This window comes from Schistocerca americana, chromosome 2, assembly GCF_021461395.2.
Source record: "Schistocerca americana isolate TAMUIC-IGC-003095 chromosome 2, iqSchAmer2.1, whole genome shotgun sequence".
In the NCBI taxonomy this organism is placed as follows: domain Eukaryota; kingdom Metazoa; phylum Arthropoda; class Insecta; order Orthoptera; family Acrididae; genus Schistocerca; species Schistocerca americana.
In genome coordinates this window covers 303,905,500-303,918,368 of record NC_060120.1, presented here as the reverse complement: position 1 = coordinate 303,918,368, position 12,869 = coordinate 303,905,500, and positions in this window count along the sequence as shown.

Sequence of the window (12,869 nt, the reverse complement as noted above, 5' to 3'; positions counted from 1 at the left end):
ACTGCATCTTTACTGTTCAATATATGGATCACTCTTCCTGAAACGTCTGTCAACTGATGTCTCAAGTTGTTAGGTGGCAGATGTAGTTCATTTGAAAAGTTTAATATTGTCTGTTTAAACACAAGACTGAGTGAGATTTTAAGTTGAGGCAAAATACTCTGAATATCCCAGTATGTCGGTGAGGTACTACAGTGAGGTCTCTCACCAACCCATACCTTAGGTGCAAAGTATAGTCGATCAAAAGTAATGTCTTCCATTCTATTCTTGAGTGATGGGAGAAATACAATCCTTTTGGCATCAAGTGACACCATATATGAAGTATATCTCAAATATGACAGAATTTCTGAATATTTTCTTTCATTAGTGCCACAAATATATAAATCTTTCAGGAAAAATAAAGCATATGCACAGGTATGTCCATTAACATATGTCTGAATAAGACCTTCTCTTTCACTAAGCATGAGAACTATTTGTCCCTTGCAATTGTACACCATATCCGAGAAAACTGAACTAACTGAGGACTCCATTATATTCAGGGTGTCCAACAGCTTCTCACTAAATGGCCTGAAACAAAAAATGTTGATATATTAAAATATAAATATTTTTAGATAAGGAAATGAGAGAAAATTAAAAAATTATGCTAACTATGAAAAAAAGAGGTAACAACAGAGAAATATCAAGCTATTAACTGTTACAACAGCATATGTAAGTAAATAAGTCTGTCAAAATAAGTTTTACTTCCTAAGCACACACTTTTGTTCATATTAAACATGCAGACAAACAACAGTACTTTCAATATTATGAAAAGGATAGATTGCTACTCACCATATAGTGGGCATGTTGAGTCGCAGATAAGCACAACAAAAAAACTGTCAATAAAGTAAGTTGTCACCTAAATGGCCTTCTTCCGAATTAGGCAGAACACACACACACACACACACACACACACACACACACACACACACACACACACACTGTCTTCAGCTGCCCAGGCCATACTCAGTCTCGATAACCAAAGACAGTAGTCATGTGTGTGTGAGCTGCGTTTTTGTGTGTGTGTGTGTGTGTGTGTGCGCGTGTGTTATGTCCAATTTGGAAGAAGGCCTTTTGGGCAACAGCTTACCCGTTTGCCAATTTTTTTGTTGTGCGTATCTGTGACTCAACATCTTCATTATGCACATAGCAAAACTTGCTTGACAGTCTCGATGTTGTGCCTCTCTGCGACTCAACATCTGCACTATATACAAAGTAAAATGTCTTCCCTGTACAGGAATATATGTAAAGGACATACAAATACATTTTGTACACACATGGATGATGAAATGTGGAAGTTTGGGTCTGACCGTGAGTCATGCTTGGATAGTCAAAGTGTAAGGCAACTGCTCACGGTAAGTGGAAAATCTGGATTAAAGTCCCAGTCTGGCACGAATTTTCACTGTTGTCATTCCATTATACAGCTGATCATTGTCCGTACTCGCAACTGTGAATATGCTTAATCTATCTCTGCTATATGGTGATACTTTTCAGAATATTATGTAACTGGATGGATAAAAAATCTATTCACTGCGCAGCAGCAGGAGAACACATAAATAAAAGAAGGTTTTACTTATGCAAGCTTTTGGAGCCAGTGGCTCCTACTTCCAGCAGAAGGGTTGAAGGGGAAGAAAGAGGGGTGAGAGGAAAGGAACTGGAGAGGTTTAGGAAAAGGAGCAGAGCTCGGAAAAGTCACCCAGGTCTCAGGTCACAGGAGACTTACTGGACAGGATGAGAAGGAAAGACTGGTTGTTTGGGACTACACCAGATGAGATTTGAAAATCTGAGAGATTAAAGGTTGAAGACTGGGTAATATGCAAGACAGAGATTATTGTGAAAACATTGTGGTTGAGTTAATAAGAGAGAAAAGCTAAGTGCATTGTATGTAACAGAGGTGGGAAGGGGATGGCGAAAAGTAGACATGTCAGAAAGTGAAAGATGTTGAAAACGAAACAGAGTGAAGAAAGGAGTAATTATCTGAAGAAATTCTGAGACAGAAGAAATTAGCATAAAATAATGCAAGGTTGGTGGTGAGAACCAAGGACATGTTGCAGCACAGAACAGCAAAGTTCCGAGAAACTGGGGAAGAATCCAGATGGCACGAGTGGTGGAACAGGCACACAGGTCACATCTTTTCGTAATATTGTCATTATTTGATCCTTAATTCTCTATTGCTCAGCAGTACTTAATATTGACGGTTGTTGTCATCCTTCCCGTATCAAGCATTCCCTCCCATACTGGCTTGGCATTCAGGGCAAACTCATTCATTCAGCTGCAAATTCTTAATAGCAATACACCACCTTTGTCACCTCAGCCTTCACTGCACACAATTATCCCACCAGCCTAGTTCAAAAGCAGATTTCCTGGGTCATCAAGTCCAAAAAAACAACTTAGAAGCACTTATTAGTTTCTTGGATTTTTGCACACTAAGAATGTAAAGCTGCACTTGACTTGGGTGCTCAGCACTCTGCCACTATGTTGCACCTTCATTAAAAAGCTATTTTTAGCCTCTTACTTATACAACACACAAATATGTTAGATGTCCATTATAATTATCCGGGCTGTTATGCCGTGGTCGGTTGATGAATTCTGAGGTGATTCCCAACGTTTCGTCTCCGACTGCGGGAGACATCTTCAAGGGGGTCCGTAGCTTGATGGAAGGTCCAACACACACACTGGCTCGCTACTGACTGCCGCTAAATTCCGTGTCCGCGCGCCCCCACGCCGCGGCGTGACGTCACGTGTTTTGAAAACGTCAGTGTAATTGGCCGCTGGCCGTCGCCGTCGATCACCGTTGCCATCACCCAGTAGTGGACGAGTGGTACACATCTTCTTTAACACCGGCATCCATATACCGTTTAATTTGACGCCCTCCTCCTTTCAGTTGAAATTATTTGGGTGTTTAGCGATTTCGATTGCCTCCCTGTAGAGCCTTTTGTAGTATCCGCTCGTGGCCGCTAGTACTTGCATCTCCTCGAAACGAATATTGTGCTTCCCTGGCTGGAAAGCATGCTCCGCAACAGCTGATCGTTCCGTTTCTCCTCTTCTACAATTTCCCTTGTGCTCTTCCAAACGTTTAGAAACAGTTCTTTTGGTGGTACCCTCATAAACACCACCACAGCTGCGTGGGATCCTATACACTCCAGATTTTTCCAATGGTTTGCGAGCGTCCTTGGCAGGCCTAAGGTATTCCTGTATCTTCCCGATGGAAGGCCTGCCATGGACGCCTAAGGTATTCCTGTATCTTCCTGGTGGAAGGCCTGCCATGGACGCTCGCAAACCATTCGAAAAATCTGGAGTGTATAGGATCCCATGCAGCTGTGGTGATGTTTATGTGGGTACCACCAAAAGAACTGTTTCTAAACGTTTGGAAGAGCACAAGGGAAATTGTAGAAGAGGAGAAACGGAACGATCAGCTGTTGTGGAGCATGCTTTCCAGCCAGGGAACCACAATATTCATTTCGAGGAGACGCAAGTACTAGCGGCAACGAGCGGATACTACGAAAGGCTCTACAGGGAGGCAATCGAAATCGCTAAACACCCAAATAATTTCAACCGAAAGGAGGAGGGCGTCAAATTAAACGGTATATGGATGCCGGTGTTAAAGAAGATGTGTACCACTCGTCCACTACTGGGTGATGGCAACGGCGATCGACGGCGACGGACAGCGGCCAATTGCACTGACGTTTTCAAAACACGTGACGTCACGCCGCGGCGTGGGGGCGCGCGGACACGGAATTTAGCGGCAGTCAGTAGCGAGCCAGTGTGTGTGTTGGACCATCCATCAAGCTACGGACCCCCTTGAAGATGTCTCCCGCAGTCGGAGACGAAACGTTGGGAATCACCTCAGAATTCATCAACCGACCACAGCATAACAGCCCGGATAATTATAATGGACATGATATTTCCGGCCGTGAAAGTTTACATTTTAGTAAATATGTTAGAACATAAATCTCCACAAACCCAACAAATAATTACAACGTAATGAATTATACCATCATGAGATGACAGTATTATAATGACATCATTAGAAAAGCAAGATTTTAAATCTACCAGACTTGTAGTTAAAGTATAAAAGATATAAAAGGGCAATGAACTGGTGGAGCTGTCACTTGTACCCAGGTGCTTTGTGTGATAAGGTTTCCGATGTAATTATGGCCACATGATGGGAATCAACAGACTTTGAACACAAAATGGTAGTTGGAGCTAGATGCACGGGACATTTCATTTTGGAAATTGTTAAGGAATTTACTATTCTGAGATCCGCAAAGTCAAGAGTGTGCCGAGAGTACTAAATTTCAGGCATTACCTCTGATCAGAGAGAAAGCAGTGGCCGATGGCCTTCAGTGGTGTTTGCAAAGAGTTATCAGTGCTCACAGACAAGCAATGCTATGTGAAATAAACACAGAAATTAATGTGGGATGTATGATGAACATATCTATTAGGGCAGTGTGACGAAACTTGGCGTTGATGGGCTATGGCAGGAGATGACCAATGCAAGTGCCTTTGCTAACAGCACAGCGCCTACAGCACCTCTTCTGGGCTCGTGACCACATTGCTTGGACCCTGGATGACTGGAAAACAATGGCCTGATCAGATGAGTCCTGATTTCAGTTGGTAAGAGTTGACATTAGGATTTGAATGTGATATTGACCCCACAAAGTAGTGATGCGACAACCGACTGTTTTCAACAACTGAGTGGCCAGTCAATTGTTTTTCCAAATGAAACTAGTCTCTGCAGCCATGAATGTTTTCACTCACTCACTGGGTTTAAGTGGTTTAGACAACCGATCAAAACAAGTCTCCATTGGTTGTGGTCCTTATATGAATATTTCCACTTACTGATGGGATTTGAGTGCTTTCATTATACAAGACAACAACTGACCCAAGTCTCTGTCTACTGCAGCCATTACATGAACGTTTCCACTCACTGCTTGGTTTGAGTGGTTTCATTCAGTATGGGCCAACTGTCAGATACACTTATCTGTTGGTTATGCCAGATACATGAATTTTTCACTTCATCTCTGGGTTTAAATGATACCACTCCCATACTTTTTCACCCTTTCCCGTGAGAGGCACAGTTGTTAGGGCAGGCACTGTAGTGTTTCAAGAATTTTGGAGGAAATTCTAGAATCACTCGGCCTTCCACCATTTCAAACTCCTGATTTTTAGATATGAGTAGGAGAAATGAATCAGCCTACTGCACAGAGTTTGTTTGTATGTGCAGATCAAAAAGAACAGCCACGAGGAAAATGATGGACATGGTGGCCGAAGAGCTGCAGACAAGTACTTGCTCTACAGTCCACAGAGTTTCGTGTACGGGCATTGGACTTATTTTGAGACTAGAGATTCTCAAATTACTCTACATCTTGGTTATGAACAAAGCGATACACATGTAAGCTATTTTGAAGAAGTGTAAATGATTCTAATGTTCGAAGAATGAGTTAGCTTACTGAAGTTATTGTTCATGAATGTTGAAAATATATTGTGATTGAACTGAAAAGTATTCTACGAGTACACAAATTATTTTTTCAACAATAGAAAAGCTTTAGTAAATTCTTTTAACCAGCGCCATATCTTCAGAGAAGAAGCTTTTGGGAGATCGACGTAGCGGATTAACAGGGAAGAGGACTGGCTACACACACGCTAACTAAATTGAGAGACGTGTGAGTCTTGCACCCCAGCACCACACTGTCTCTCAATGTCGTCCAGAGAACATTAGAATGTTGCAACCTATGTGACAGAACCTGAATAAAATGGCAATTTTGCAACAGAAACGGGAAGAAGATATTATGAGTTGCCATAGCAACCAGACATAACAAGATACAAGAACTGTTTCTAATAGTTGTATTGAGTCCAATAAACCAGAGGAAGAAAGTTGTGAGTGCAATTCAGTAAAAGACTTGAGAAAGTAACAGCGGGAAGAAAACTGGAGGGGAGACCTCAATTTTTCAACTAGGGAGATTGGGTGTGGAGAGTAAGCAGTTTTCACACTTGTACATCGAGCCAACACCATAACCAGCCACCAACGCCAACTGCACCAGTTGCTGCTCACCAGTGCTGACTATGCATCCGCTTGCAGATGCCGACGCTGAAACCAACATTTGACATCGCTGACAACATTGCTGTCCATCAGTGCTGATTACACATTCAGTCATCATTGCATCGCTCACCAATGCAGCTAGAACTCTATGCCGGGTGAGAGAAAATCAGTAATTATTTTGTAAAGTTGAATGGACTATTGAAGGATGAACTGTTATTATACGTATATGTGATTTTTTCTAATAACAGGAGCTGCGAGTAAAATGAATAGGGATCAAGAACAACAACTAGCAGAACCAGTCACAGCTATCAGGGTGACTAGGGAAAGGCCAGACTTGTCTGAATTAGTAAATTTAATTAAAGCCCAGAATGAAGCTCTAAAAAAGGAGATAGACTCAGTACATTCTAGATTAGATGCTAAGTTAGAAGCACAGAGTGTAACTTCAACTGCTCCAACTGCCTCTTTGAGGAATGAAATAAGTACTACTTTAAGTGAAAAGCTAGAAGCACAGAGTGTAACTTCAACTGCTCAAAATTGCCTCTTTGAGGAATGAAATGAGGACTACTTTAAGTGAAAAGCTAGAAGCACAGGGTGAAGCTGCGATTAGATTTAAAAAATGAATTAAGTAATTCCTTAACTGTTCAGATGAATCAAATGTTTACTGACCTTAACCAAAAGCAAGATGAGCAAATTTGGAATTTAGCTAAAAAACTAGAATTTGATATTGAAGATAAACGTAATAATGTAGAATCTGAATTTAGTGGAAAATTAAAATTCTTTGAAAATGTATGTAATGCTAAATTTAATTCCATAAGACAGGAAATGAAATTTTGAAAGAGGGCATAGATCGATCTATGGAATCAATATCGATTATGTAATCAAAAAGTCCAGGTGTTAGTATACGAGCTGTTACTTCAAGAGATGTCAGTTCATGAATAAATAATGTAGAACAAAATTTCAAAGAAAAAATAGTCAACTCTGACATTATAAATGTAAGTAGTCTGACGAAACCTTTTGAGCTAATCATAGATCAAGAAATCTCCGAGAGTATAATCTCTGGAAACATTGTGACTGTTGCTTTTTCCAAACCTAATGATACTAACAAGATCATAGATGACTTGGGCGAGGAATTAAAACTCGTCAATGACAAGGTAGAAAAGAGAGTAACTTTACTCGATGTTGTATTATGTAGTAAAGCGGCGATTGTTTTGTAGTGGGTAGACTTTCACACAAAATTTAATGAAAAGTACCAGTTTGCATTTGCTCAAGTGAGGTTAATATCAGATCCACGGGATTCGGGTGGAGTCAATATGTCCGCCAGGGACGTTAACGTTGTGTGTTAACGGGCGGAGTGACAACCGCCGGCTCCCGTGTTGTTTTCGGTGTTCCTTCCAAGATTACTTTTCCTGCACCGAATACCCTTCAAATCTCAAAGTATACTAAGGATTTTTATACTATCCTACGGACCTATTGCTTCTCCATCCTTGTCTTTACTTGACTGACAAGTAATGGCTGCTGCAAATCACTAATATCAAGGCCATACTGCTTCTTGTAGTAATAGCAATAAGTGATCGTATCATTATTCATGGTCTCAAAGGTGTTACGTATGCTTCTGGTCCACGTTATGTAATCAACTGAATAAATTGTGTTGTCATATCAAGTCAGGACTGAAGAATCTATTAGCGGTTTCATTATATGCTCTCTAAAAGCAGCTGGATTCAGATTTGATATATCCGCAGTTACATCCATAACAATTAGTGCCCGATGTAGATGTAAGTTGACCGCACGCTCTGCTTGTATTAGCGATGGTGTTAAATCCCAACATCAACATAGAGTTAGAAGAAGTTCTTGAGTATTTAAGTTACCCATGAACTCCGCTCTAGTTAGCGATGATCTTGAATCCCAGTATCAGAGTATAGTTAGGTCTTAGTTTTGCCTAAGCTATTCTTTGAGAGTTATCAAGAAATATTAGATTAATAGAAGATGTTAGTCTTTGTACATCATCTCTTCACCAGTTTTTCCATACAAAGCTGTGTGTAGAGGTATTGATGAATGGTGACAGATAATAAGTAACACAAAAAACGAGGAAAGTGGACAGTATCATATGGTGGTACTATTGAGACATAGTGCTGTCGAGGTGACATGAACTGAATAGAGGATTTTATATGTGTATAAAAGTATAGTATAAACTGAATAACTAGACAAATATTTGATTGTAGTGTATAATTTTCTATTTTTATAGAATATTTTATACCTTTTGTGTAATTTGGTGTAGATGGGAAGGGTTTGTATCGATTTTGAAAGGGGTGGGTAGTGTAGGTGAAAGTATGACTAACACCATGCACATATCACACCTTTCAGACAACCCTCACAGACAAGTGTGACTGATTCTTCACCATTTGCCATTCCATAGGGGTTGCTAAGATTTTTTTAGTGGGGCTTCAAAGGTGAAGATGAGAATGTCCATTCTGTAGGAGGTGTTTAACATCATACCTCCTCCGGCTTCTCACTCAAGTACCAGCGAAGTAGGGATCCTGGGGAACAGGGCTGGGAAGGGTTTCCTGTCTTTGGGGCTATATTCTTTCACTTCTTCGATCTTAGCAACAGTCTACTTTTTCCTTTCTTACCTCTCTATTGAGTATTTATCTATCTTTCCCTTTTTCCATATGCATATACTTATATTGCTGAAGTCCTTTTCAATTTCCATATTTCATTATAACCTTCAACTTATTTCACGCAAGTCGGCTGAAGAATCAGGTTACACAAACACACTTAAGCACACACACAACGTAACACGAAGATGCAAACAGTGAAAGTACAGACTGAAATGTTGTGAGAACTTTCAAGTGTTGTAAGGGGAAAGTATGTGCACATAGAAAAATATGCACACATTGTTGTTTGCGATGATGGTTCTACATCACATATATGTAAGTACTGAAAAATATTTAGTTGGGTAAGAACTATTATGACTATTGTTCTTATTGGTGATGGTTCTACACTGCCTATTTTATGTATAGGTAGAGGACTAATCATCATCATCATCTTGGACAGTTTCCAGCCACTGGCTGGGTCTGTCGGGAACACAATCCTCTCCATCGTGTTCTGTCTTTCCACCATTCCCCCTCTTCCACCTTCGTCCAGTTCTCTCCTCTTCTCGTCACACATTCCTTCACTCCCTTCACCCATCTATCTCTTGGTCTTCCTCTGGGCCTCTTCCCCTCCAGTTGCAGATCGAACATCCTCTTTGGAATTCTTCCCTCATCCATTCTCTTCATGTGTCCATACCACTGCAGTCTTGATTTTTCTATCCTGTCCTGTACTGGTTCCTCCTTTAGTCTTTCCCTCACATACACATTTCGCAATCTGTCTCATCTTGTTACACTCAACCTGCTCCTCTGGAACTTCATTTCACTAGCCTGTATTCTACTTTTGTCGCTTTTGTGCATTACCCATGTCTCACTTCCGTATGACAATATGGGGACAAAGTAGGTTCGGTATATAATTCCCTTGGATTTCTGTGGCACCTCCTTGCTCCAAATAAGCCCCCTAATGCATTTGTAGAACTGCCCTGCTTTTCTGCACCTTTCATTTATTTCCATTGCGTTTCCCCCCTTACTTTCAATCATGCTTCCCAGGTACTTGAAGTTCTCTACCACTTGTAGTTTTTCCCCTCCACAAGTTATATCCACCTTTGGCCTATTCTTCTTCCTTGTTGTGACAATTATTTCACTTTTCTTTGCAGAGAAATGCATTCCATATTGTGCTGCCGTTGCCTCCCATACATCTAACTGCTCTTGCACCTCCTTCTCGCAATTTCCCCATAACATCAGGTCATCGGCAAAAAGCACTGCTTTCATTTGATGATTTCCAATTGCATCTGATACTTGCTGTAGGATTTCATCCATAACAATAATAAACAATAAAGGCGAAAGTGCACTTCCCTGTCGCAGCCCATTTTCCAGCTTGAACCATGCAGTACGTTCCCTCCCCATTTTCACACTAATGAGGACTAATAATGACTCCATATCACATATGTTCATAAGTGCAGAAAAGCTAGGATAATTCTACATCAAGTATGCATCAGGAGGGTATGTAAGTAAAGAAAGAGGACATAAGCCAGAGGAGAAATTATTAAAGAGGGTCAGTCTATTGAATATTGTGACAACATGTAGGATAATGGGACTCCTATAACCCAAGTAAGCATAAAATATATTGAATAACGGATGTAGGCATGATGTATGATGGAAGCGTAGAAGTTGTTGCGTAAAGGAGGACTCTGGGATATGAAGTGAGGTATTAAAGAAGTGAGTATGAAGTGTGAAATAGATTTTAATTTTACCAGATAATATTTAATTATGGTGTCCATAAAGTTGTATACTGGGGCTATGAACTATGAAGCCTACTCAGAAAAGGGAAGGAGGGTGCACCCAGCATTTATTGGATGGAAATGGCAGATAGGCAGACCCAAGAGAGGCTGACCTATACTGTGCGGACAGGGGCACCAAGAAGGGGATTGACCTGTACCATATATTAAGAAGTTAAAAGGGGCATACCTACCAAAACTGAAGGAGGAAAAGCATTCATAGAGTCAACCCGTAGGTAAGGTATAGGTACGATGCCTAAAAGGAAAAGGGTAGTATCATGACAAAAAGTCACACATTTTGCAGAAATTATTCTGGTAAGTTTGAATTCTCTATTCTACTAGCAGTGTCAGGTTTAAGAGTGTCTGAAAGAACACTTTTATTTGCCCAGAGTACCTCCAGACTACGAGAAACTGTAGATAATGAAATGGATAGGTACTAAAGAAAGGAAAAGAAACCAGTACAGAATCGTAGTAGAGCAACCATAATTAAGGGTATGTGACACCTGGAGTTTACGATTGGAAACTGAGATGGAGTCCTAACGAATCCCAAATATTAGGACAACTTATCAGAGTACCATTAAATATTCGAGTTTGATGTCAACTTAGTGTAAGAGTAGAATGAAGGAAAAGTTAGTTAAAGTTTACTCTAAATATGCAACGTATACTGTTGGAATTGTATGTGATATAAGTTTACCTAATGATTTTATAAAATATCGCATGTTCGATTGGGGGGGGGGGGGGGGGTATGTAGTGCTTCCACCGTTTCAAACACCTGATATTTTAGATATGAGTAGGAGAAATGAATCAGATGACTATGCAGAGTTTATTTGTATGTGCAGGTCAAAAAGAACAGTCACAACGAAAAAGATGGACACGGTGGCCGAACGGCTGTAGACAAGTACTTGCTGTACTGTCCACAGCGTTTCGTGTATGGGCAAAGAAGAACAAGAAAAGTTTATGTAAATTCTGTGCTCTTTAATGTCTGTGATGATTGTAAAAAGACTAGTGGACAGTTGAAAGTAGTTTTCCTAAGGACCTTCATGAATTGGACTCATTTTGAGACTAGAGATGCTCAAATTACTCTATGTCTTCGTTATGATCGAAGTGAGACACATGTAAGCTATTTTGAAGAAGTGTAAATGATTCTAATGTTCGAAGAATGAGTTAGCTTGCCGAATACATTGTTTATAAACGTTGAAAATATATTGTGATTGAACTGAAAAATATTCTACAAGTATATAAATTATTTCAACAATAGAAAAGTAGTTAGTAAATTCCTTTAACCAGCACCATATCTTCGGAGAAGAAGCTTTCAGGAGATCGATGTAGCCGATTAACCAGAGAAGAGGATCGGTTACACACAATGGGCAAATTAACTGAATTGAGAGACGTATGAGTCTTGCGCCCCAGCACCATACTGTCTCTTGATGTCATCCAGAGAACATTAGATCATGTGGTGCCACTGCCATAGCCTCTTCCTGCTGCTCCCAGGGCACGATTAAAGCTGGCATGAGGAGGTGGCGCAGTGGCCAGTGTCTAACATGGAGCGTGTGGGACACTCAGAGGCTAGATTTTTATCATTAATCACTATCACTGCATCATAGATAACATTTTGCTTGCTGTATTTTGTCCATAACAAATTTAGAATTTCAGTGAGTATATTCAAATCAACATCTTCAAAAACTTTTTTTAAATCTACAGATACTGTGAATGTTGGTTTTTCTTTCTCCAACCTATCTACTAAGGTCAACTGTAGGATCAGTACTGCCTCATGTGTTCCTACATTTCTTCTGAACTTAGACTGATCCTCCTACAGATTTTCTATCAGTGGTTCAAGTCTCTTGTAAATAATACATGTTAATAATTTGCAACCATGACTTATACAAATAATAGTTTAGTAATATTTATAAGCAGCGTATGCTTTCTTTGGTATTAGGATTTTTACATTTTTCTTGATGTGTGAGTGCTTTTTGGCTATCTCATATATCATGCATAGCAGAAAAAGTATTTGTTTGGAGCATGGTGTTATGTGGATGTGAAGCCTGGACAAGAAACAATATAAACAAGAAAAGTGTAAAAGTTTTTGAAATGAGGTGTTAGAGAGGAATGCTGAAGACTAGGTAGGTACATTATATAACCAATTAGTGGAACACTACTACTCCAGACTGATGCTAGAGGTGGACCAAGTTATTCCATTAACTTGGTATGGAATACGATGTGTATTTCATCAGATCCTGTGCTGAGTGACTTTGTGTTATATCCCCAGTCTACTACATATCACACAGCCATTATACAGTTTTTTTCTCTGGAGATCAGATGAAAACAGTCCATATCAACATACACATGCTGAGCTAGTTTCAACCAAGCCTCCAGCAGCCACCACAGTGCCACAGTTGATCACAGGCTCAAGGACTTCATCTCTGTGAGAAC